General features: G+C 44.4%; 1 protein-coding gene across 2 annotated transcripts in view; it reads left to right on the top strand.

Annotated features, from left to right (window-relative positions):
* Positions 1-467: 467 nt before the first annotated feature.
* Positions 468-9,007, top strand: part of KANSL3 (KAT8 regulatory NSL complex subunit 3) — a 202,539-nt gene continuing 193,999 nt past the window's right edge. For both annotated transcript variants that reach the window (XM_082256923.1, XM_082256924.1), the window contains exon 1: positions 468-627. The gene's annotated coding sequence lies outside the window, so the exon portion shown is untranslated. The remainder of the gene's footprint in view (positions 628-9,007) is intronic.

The raw sequence follows: 9,007 nt of genomic DNA, 5'->3' as shown, positions 1-9,007 counted from the left end.
ATTTCCAGTGAATAGCAGGGGCATGCCAGAACAAGTCTGATCAACTCAAATCTGGAGGAGAGAAGGTCTGGGTTAGAGAACTGACCACACTGTGCTCTCTTGCTTAGTGTGGTCAGCTTTTAATAAGAAAGTAGAGGGACCAGCAGGGATACCAGGGGTTTCACACAAAGGAAGCAATACAATGAGAAGCGGATACTTTCTCATACAAGTGCATGGAACAGTATGCACATATCAGGAATATGAAATGTTGGGGTAAGAAACTCTTTAGCTTGTATATTCACCTTTAAATGTGATAATAATTAGAGAATCTCTTCCCATAGCTGAGAAGCTGGATACTAAGAACTCCCCCTTACCACCATGTGTCCTGTCACTGTTTGGTACCAACATCAGCATCATTTCTACAACTAGCAGTACGTCATCAACTCCCCCCACTTCCCGCTCACTAATCACGTGATGCTGCGAGCACGCGCAGACACAGGCGCGCACGTACGCAGCACGCTGTAGGCCTGAGACACCGGGAAACGGAGAGCAGGCAGAGCGGAGAGGAGTGGAGTGGGCGGAGCCCAGGACGGTAGCGGGGACGATGATAAAGGATAAATATAGAGACATCAGGAAGCCGTGAGACGGGTGAGTTCGGCTATGCGGGCGGTGGAGCTGTGACAGAGCACAATTCACTGCCATGTCAACACTGTTGTGTGGAGCCAATACAGCCCTGGCTGAATGTGGAGGTGCAGGGAGCGCAGCCCATGTACAGTGTGCCTGCTGCTTTGTACACTCTTATGGCGTTTTGCTAATATAGAATGCTGACTTTCCTATTGTAAACAGGAAAAAAAGCACAGCAGCTGCACACAGACGGTGTCCAGGTAACCAGTGGTGTATTCCAGTGATAGTCACAGCCGTAGTCCCTTCCCGGAGACCCCTCTAATACATTTTACCATATCCGGCTTAAAGCGGTTATAAACTGTGCGCCACCCCACCCCCTTAAAATTAGGGATGCAGCAATGCCATTTTTTTTTTTTAACACCAAGTACTTTTCTACACTAAGTACTCGCTGATACCAATTCCTGATACCTATCGCCTAGAAAGAGTAGGTAGAGGGGTGGTTTGTAAGTTGGGGGTAAGTGGGCGGGGTTAAGTGAGGACAGGGTGGAGAAGGGAGAATGGGGGGGTTAAGTGAGGACGGGGGTAAGTGAGGACAGGGGGGAGCAGGGGGTAAGTGAGGACAGGGTGGAGAAGGGGGTGTAGGAGGTGAGGACAGAGGGGAGTAGGAGGTAAGTGAGGACAGGGTGAAGAAGGGGGAGTAGGGGGGTAAGTGAGGACAGGGTGAAGAAGGGGGAGTAGGGGGTAAGTGAAGACAGGGTGGAAAAGAGGGAGTAGGAGGTGAGGACAGGGTGGAGAAGGGGGAGTAGGAGGTGAGGACAGGGTGGAGAAGGGGGAGTAGGAGGTAAGTGAGGACAGGGTGGAGAAGGGGGAGTAGGAGGTAAGTGAAGACAGGGTGGAGAAGGGGGAGTAGGAGGTAAGGACAGGGTGAAGAAGGGGGAGTTGGGGATAAGTGAGGACAGGGTGGAGTAGGGGGTAAGTGAGGACAGGGTGGAGTAGGGGATACGTGAAGACAGGCTGGAGAAGGGGGAGTAGGGGGTAAGTGAGGATAGGGTGGAGAGGGAGGATTAGGGAAGGGGGTAAGTGAGGACAGGGTGGAGTAGGGGGTAAGCGAGGACGAGGTGTAGGAGGGAGTGTTTACCAGGAAGCACTGAGAGCCCCCGGACCTCTGGCCACCAGCAGCTACCATCCAAGAGCAGATGAACACCACGTTCATCATTTATGCTGGAATTGTTTTTAACCTTGTGAGTGTATTTCTTACCTTTTTATACAATAATTTGAAGTCATACTGCACTTAGATGACGCTGCTGTCTCTGTCCTTCAGGACAGGAGGGTGACAGCTGGCAGGGAGAGGAATCCCGCAGACAGATGAAATGTTATCGGTTGTTAAGGACGCGGCGGACCCGCTTCCTAACAACCAATAATTGCCAGCATTCTTTTCTTTACATTTCAGCTGCTAACTGAAAGAACCTAACCAGAAGGTTTTGGATATGAGTGCATTTTCACAAGTACCCGTGCAAATGCCTAATATCGGTGCAACCCTACTTAAAATAATAACCATGTTATCTGTACCTGCTTTGTGCACTGGAATTGCACAGCGTGGCCCCAGAACTTCTCTTCTGGGGTCGCCCTGTTGGCTCTCTCAGGTCCTCCTCTTTTCTTGGGTATGCCACTATAGCAAGCTGCTTGCTATGGGAGCAGACGTGCGGGCTCGCTTCAGAGCCAGGTGTGTGCTTCTATAGACACACGCAGTGTGGCTTGGCCCCACCTCCTGCTCTCAGGATTTGATTGACAGCAGGAGCTAATGGCTCCCGCCGCTTCCACTCTGTCTTTTGTATGCATAGAGAGAGCCGTTACAGCGTTGAATTAGGTGAGGACTTTTTGCTGTGTTTATACCTTGCTAAAATTGCAAGAAAAGTGCAAGATAATCCCATGGGAATCTTCACACCACTGCCTTGTGTTTTAAAAAATTGCTGCATCTTTGGTGAACTTTTCAAATCGGATCAAACATGCAGCTCTCCATTGAAATGAATATAAAACGCACCACGTTTGCATTTTTGGTGCCTTTTTTTTTTTTTTTTTTTTAAGGCGCATTTCCATATTTCACAGGTGCATGTTGGAAATCAGGCACCCAGAAACAGCACCAGAAAAAACATCAAAAACACATATGCATTTTTAATACATTTTTGTCAATGGTGAAAGCACCCATAGGTTAGTATTAGGGGTGTGTGGGGGTGATACTGCTACTGGAACATTTTTTTACCTTTAAAACGGTATGAAAACCAAAACCCCAAATGTTATATATTGCAGCTTACCAATCATTGGATGTGGTGGCTGCATCATTTTTCTTTTTCCAAAATGGTATTAAAGTTTTTATTTTTTAGCAGTGGAAGTCAATGGGTTCCCGCTATTGTCTCAGCTAATGAGGAAGGAGAGTCCCGGGACAGCTGAGGCTGTCCTGAACATTGCTGGATTGGAGGGAGCTGGGGGGAGGCTGCTGCACACAGAAGGTTTTTTTTACCTTCATGCAAAGAATGTATGAGTGTAAAAAGCCTTTAGAACTACTTTAAGCCTATTCCCTTTTATTTCACTTGGTGATCTGGCCAGGAAGATCCCTTTCACACAGGGCGGACTATGATTAGATCAACAGAGGGTCTGTTTGCTGATCTAAACAATGTGGGCAGATGACAAGGTCAATGCCCACTCAGTTTATGCAGAGCGTACACAGACAGAGCTTTCTATGCTCTATGGAGCGGTAGGTATAAACGGAATCTACTGTCAGTTTACACCCAACTGCCTTTGGATCCGATCTGCCTAGATTGAGGGGGACAGATCTACTTCTGTTTGTTTTTAGTAGACCTGATCAGTTGGGAGGTAGGTGGTTGTAAACGGAAGCAAGTCTTTTATCTGAGAGAAACATACTCCCAAATCTAGTGAATCCTGCATTGCCATTTTCTCCCTTGGTACTGTTCAGCTGCACGTTCCATGCCACCATCTTTGTTTTCTTTGTCAGGAGCTGACAGTCTCTATTGGGATCTTGCAGCCAGCTCTCTGATGAGGCTACACTAGATAAATTATTTGTCTGGTGCTGTGGGGAAGCCTCCTGGGATATGTGATGTCGGTATCTCAGGCGGCTACAGGAGAGGGTTTACATCTTTCTTGCTTGGGGAGAAAACAGTGGTGGGAGGTTCAACCATGACCCCCTTTTTTTTTTTTTCTTTTTTTCAGAAAGTGAATTTCTTGAGTTTATGGTCCCCTTTATTGTGTGAACGAGACTTTACATGTGTCTGTAAAATAATTTACCTACTGGGAACACGATCACTTAACCACTTGCCTACTAGGCCTATTTCTGACACTTGGTGTTTACAAGCTAAAATTTTTTATTTTTTTTGCTAGAAAACTACTTAGAACCGCCAAACATTATATATTTTTTAGCAGAGACCCTAGAGAATAAAATGGAGATTATTACAATATTTGTTTATCACACTGTATTTGCGCAGCGGTCTTCCAAACGCATTTTTTTTTTTGGAAAAAATTCACTTTTTTTAATTAAAAAATAAACCAGTAAAGTTAGCCAAATTTTTTTCCATAATGTGAAAGATAATGTTACGCTGAGTAAATAGATACCCAACATGTCATGCTTCATAATTGCGCACGCTCAAGGAATGGCGACAAACTTTGGTACTTAAAAATTCCCATAGGCTACATTTAAAAAATGTTTACAGGTTGCCCTCTTAGAGTTACAGAGGAGGTCTAGGGCTCAAATTACTGCTCTCGCTCTAATGATCACGGCGATACCTCACATGTATGGTTTGAACACGTTTACATATGTGGGCGGGGTTTCCATATGCGTTCGCTGCTGCACGCGAGCTAACGGGGACAGGGCGCTTTAATTTTTTTTATTTATTATTTTTTATTTTTACACCATTTAAAAAAAAAAATTTATCATTTTTATTTCTATTACAAGGAATGTAAACATTCCTTGTAATAGAAATAGGCACGACAGGACCTCTTTTTTGTGAGATCTGGGGTAAAAAAGTTCTCAGATCTCACAAGTACACTAAAAGATGAAGAAAAAAAAAAGGACCTTTAAACCAGTTGCTAGACAACGACGTTTGTCGTCGCTCCGGTCCTCCAAGACCATAGAGTCGAGTGAGGGCAAGCTTGCCCTCACTCGACATCCTGTCTGTGAGGATCCAGGACCGGATCTTTTCCCCGCTGCCGGCGGGTCCGGTAATCGGGGAAAAGGACCGGGACGTGGTGGGAGGGGGGGGCACCTCTTCCGCCGCCCCAGAAGGGTGATCCCGCAGGGAATCCGCCACTGGGACCACCCTTATCGGAAAGTCAACCGCCCACCGTTTAAAAAAATACCAGGGTTATGGCAGCTATCTGCTGCCATAACACCGGTATTTAGGTTTAAACGGAGGATGTATATATACATTGGCCGGTAGGCAAGTGGTTAAGCTGGTAATACAGAATCTTTGGAATGTGTGTACCACTGTCTATTCAACTGAAGGCGGTCTAACGAATGGCTTCTGTCAAACTGTCCTGCTGGAAAACCAGAGTTCGATCAGTGCTTGCAGCCAATGGCTACAGCACTGATTTGTGTATTCTGATAGGGGAGGGAGTCTCCACTGTCAGAATACAGTAGCACTATGGGAGAGATCCCTGAATCCACATTGCTTATGTGGATGCAGAGATCGGAGATTTTTTTTTTTTGTTCATCTCACTAGTTTAACAACTAAAAAAAACTCTGTGTGTGTACCCTGCTTTAGACTAACTACTCAAGGTAAATTTTTTTGTCAGATCTGATATCAGAACTGTGCAGTTGAGTTTACGAAGATTTAGGTAGGCCTTGCTAAAGCCGGAGGAGATTATGCATGCAGATTGTAACATGTATTCCCTTTAGGGCTCTTGCACAGTGTACTGATGTATGACCATCAGACATCCCTGACAGAAATAATGCTAGGATGGGCTGTGCATCACAAGTATTTGTGAGTATGCGCACACAAGCAGGAAGCATGGCATTTGCGAGTATTTGCACATTCAGAGCGTGTTTATGGACCCCACATTGAAAACATTGTGCTTCATTTATACCCTGTAGGCCTGAAAACTGAGTGTTTTTAGGCAGCAGAGTGCAAGGGGCCTAAGAGTGTTTTAGTAGAAGATTGTGTTAGGACAGCAAGAAATAGAAAATGAGACTGATTTTATAGAGAGTTTAGGTTTGCTGTAATGACAGTGCTGCTTGTCGCTTTAAAGTACGGTAATCTTTTATGAGAACTGGTGAATCTCTCCAACAGGGACACAGGCAGTGATTGAAACCTGAAAAAGAGGTTCTAACCCATTCTGTCCATAGAAAGCTATGAAAAAAGAGTTTGTCTGGACTTCTGCTTTCATCTCTTTTCAAAGATGACTCGAGTTAATACATTTGGCTAATTATCTGAATCTGAATTTTGATTTTATATGGTCAGTTTCCCTAAAACGTCTTTCAGGACAGCACCTTAGAGAGATGGCTCCTCCCTCTCCTCATCAGGAAACACCCCATCCACCAGGTTTTAAAAGGAGGCTTCTCCCACCATTCATCAGTTTTTGTGTTTCCTCCGGCCGAGGAACACCTCTGTGGGGAGCTGGGCTCTTAAGGTGCTATCCTGAGAGACCGGGCTTCCTACGTCCACCTACCCTTTTTTGGAGACGATTGCTTCTCCCATTCACGCGACCGACTGCAGTGCATGGGCTCCTTCTTCCTCTTCAGTGCTCTAGGCTGAGTCAGGACCCCGCAGAGCACAGCCCTGGGAAGGCATCTTGGAGGAGCGGAACGATTTTTCTTAGGCTTCCGCCGCCTTTTTTTTTCAAATTTGCCGCCATTTCTCCGGATCGAGTGACGCTCGTCCGGACCGGAAGTGAGGTTTCCGGAAAGGGCAGCTTTCTGCAGGGGGCGTATGGCGTAATTTCCGCCGGACGCAGAGGAAGAAGGGAGGAGCAAGCTGGTGCCTTATTCCGGATCCGGTCCAGTGCAGGTGCGCTTTGGTCTCCGGAACCGGTACCGAAGCCACGGGTGATACCGCTGCCAAGCGATGGAAGCTTCTTCAGCGAGTGGGACAGGCACAGGCACCAGTAAGGCCCAGGTAAGGGGTATCTTTATATGGCCTATCTTACTGTGGGGTCTCTCTCCATAGAAACATAGAAACATAGAATGTGTCGGCAGATAAGAACCATTTGGCCCATCTAGTCTGCCCAATATATCTGAATCCTATGAATAGTCCCTGGCCCTATCTTGTATGAAGGATAGCCTTATGCCTATCCCATGCATGCTTAAACTCCTTCACTGTATTTGCAGCTACCACTTCTGCAGGAAGGTTATTCCATGCATCCACTACTCTCTCAGTAAAGTAATACTTCCTCATATTACTTTTAAACCTTTGCCCCTCTAATTTAAAACTGTGTCCTCTTGTGGTAGTTTTTCTTCTTTTAAATATGCTCTCCTCCTTTACCGAGTTGATTCCCTTTATGTATTTAAATGTTTCTATCATATCCCCTCTGTCTCTTCTTTCTTCCAAGCTATACATGTTAAGGTCCTTTATCCTTTCCTGGTAAGTTTTTTCCTGCAATCCATGTACTAGTTTAGTAGCTCTTCTCTGAACTCTCTCTAGAGTATCTATATCCTTCTGGAGATATGGCCTCCAGTACTGCGCACAATACTCCAAGTGAGGTCTCACCAGTGTTCTGTACAGCGGCATAAGCACTTCTCTCTTTCTACTGCTTATACCTCTCCCTATACATCCAAGCATTCTGCTGGCATTTCGTGCTGCTCTATTACATTGTCTTCCCACCTTTAAGTCTTCTGAAATAATTACTCCTAAATCCCTTTCCTCAGATACTGAGGTCAGGACTGTGTCAAATATTCTATATTCTGCCCTTGGGTTTTTACGCCCCAGGTGCATTATCTTGCACTTATCCACATTAAATTTCAGTTGCCAGAGTTCTGACCATTCTTCTAGTTTTCCTAAATCCTTTTCCATTTGGCGTTTCCCTCCAGGAACATCAACCCTGTTACATATCTTTGTGTCATCAGCAAAAAGACAAACCTTACCATCGAGGCCTTTTGCAATATCACTTATGAAGATATTAAACAAAATTGGTCCCAGTACAGATCCCTGAGGTACCCCACTGGTAACATGACCTTGTTCTGAATGTTCTCCATTGACTACAACCCTCTGTTGTCTGTCACTCAGCCACTGCCTAATCCACTCAACAATATGGGAGTCCATGCTCAATGACTGCAGTTTATTGATAAGTCTTCTATGTGGGACAGTGTCAAAAGCCTTACTAAAATCTAGATATGCAATGTCTACTGCACCTCCACCGTCTATTATTTTAGTCACCCAGTCAAAAAAATCTATAAGATTTGTTTGACATGATCTCCCTGAAGTAAACCCATGTTGTTTTTCATCTTGCAATCCATGGGATTTAAGATGTTCCACAATCCTATCCTTTAATAGGGTTTCCATTAATTTGCCTACTATTGATGTCAGACTCACTGGTCTATAGTTGCTCGATTCCTCCCTACTACCTTTCTTGTGAATGGGCACGACATTTGCCAATTTCCAGTCTTCCGGGACGACTCCTGTTACTAATGATTGGTTAAATAGATCTGTTAATGGTTTTGCCAGCTCACCACTAAGCTCTTTTAATAATCTTGGGTGTATCCCATCAGGACCCTGTGACTTATTTGTCTTCACTTTAGACAGCAATCTTAGAATGTCTTCCTCTGTAAAGACACATGCATCAAATGATTCATTAGTCATCCTTTCAAGTGGAGGTCCTTCTCCTTCTTTTTCTTCTGTAAAAACTGAACAGAAGTATTCATTAAGGCAGTCAGCTAGCCCTTTATTTTCTTCTACATACCTTCCGTCCTTTGTTTTAAATTTAGTTATTCCTTGTTTTAATTTCCTTTTTTCATTTATATATCTGAAGAATGTCTTATCCCCCTTTTTCATAGACTGAGCTAGTTTTTCTTCTGCCTGCGCTTTAGAAGTTCTTATAACTTGCTTGGCCTCTTTCTGCCTAATCTTGTAGATTTCCTTATCTTCATTGCTCTGGGTTTTTTTATAATTACAAAATGCTAGCTTTTTATTTTTAATGATTTGGGCCACTTCTGCTGAGTACCACAGTGGTCTCTTCCTTTTTTTGCTTTTACTGACAAGTCTAATGCAATTTTCTGTTGCCTTCAATAATGCACCTTTTAAGTAGTCCCATTTCTCCTGGACTCCATGTAATCCGTTCCAGTCTGATAAGGACTCATTTATGACTAATTTCATTTTTGAAAAGTCTGTTTTTCTAAAATCTAAAACTTTTGTTTTTGTGTGGTGTGACTCTTTCACAGTTCTTATATTAAACCACACTGACT

Source organism: Pelophylax lessonae, assembly GCF_965119305.1.
Source record: "Pelophylax lessonae genome assembly, chromosome: 4".
Classification (NCBI taxonomy): Eukaryota; Metazoa; Chordata; class Amphibia; order Anura; family Ranidae; genus Pelophylax; species Pelophylax lessonae.
Note: the sequence above shows the minus strand (reverse complement) of the source record. Positions and strands in the feature narration are given on the sequence as shown.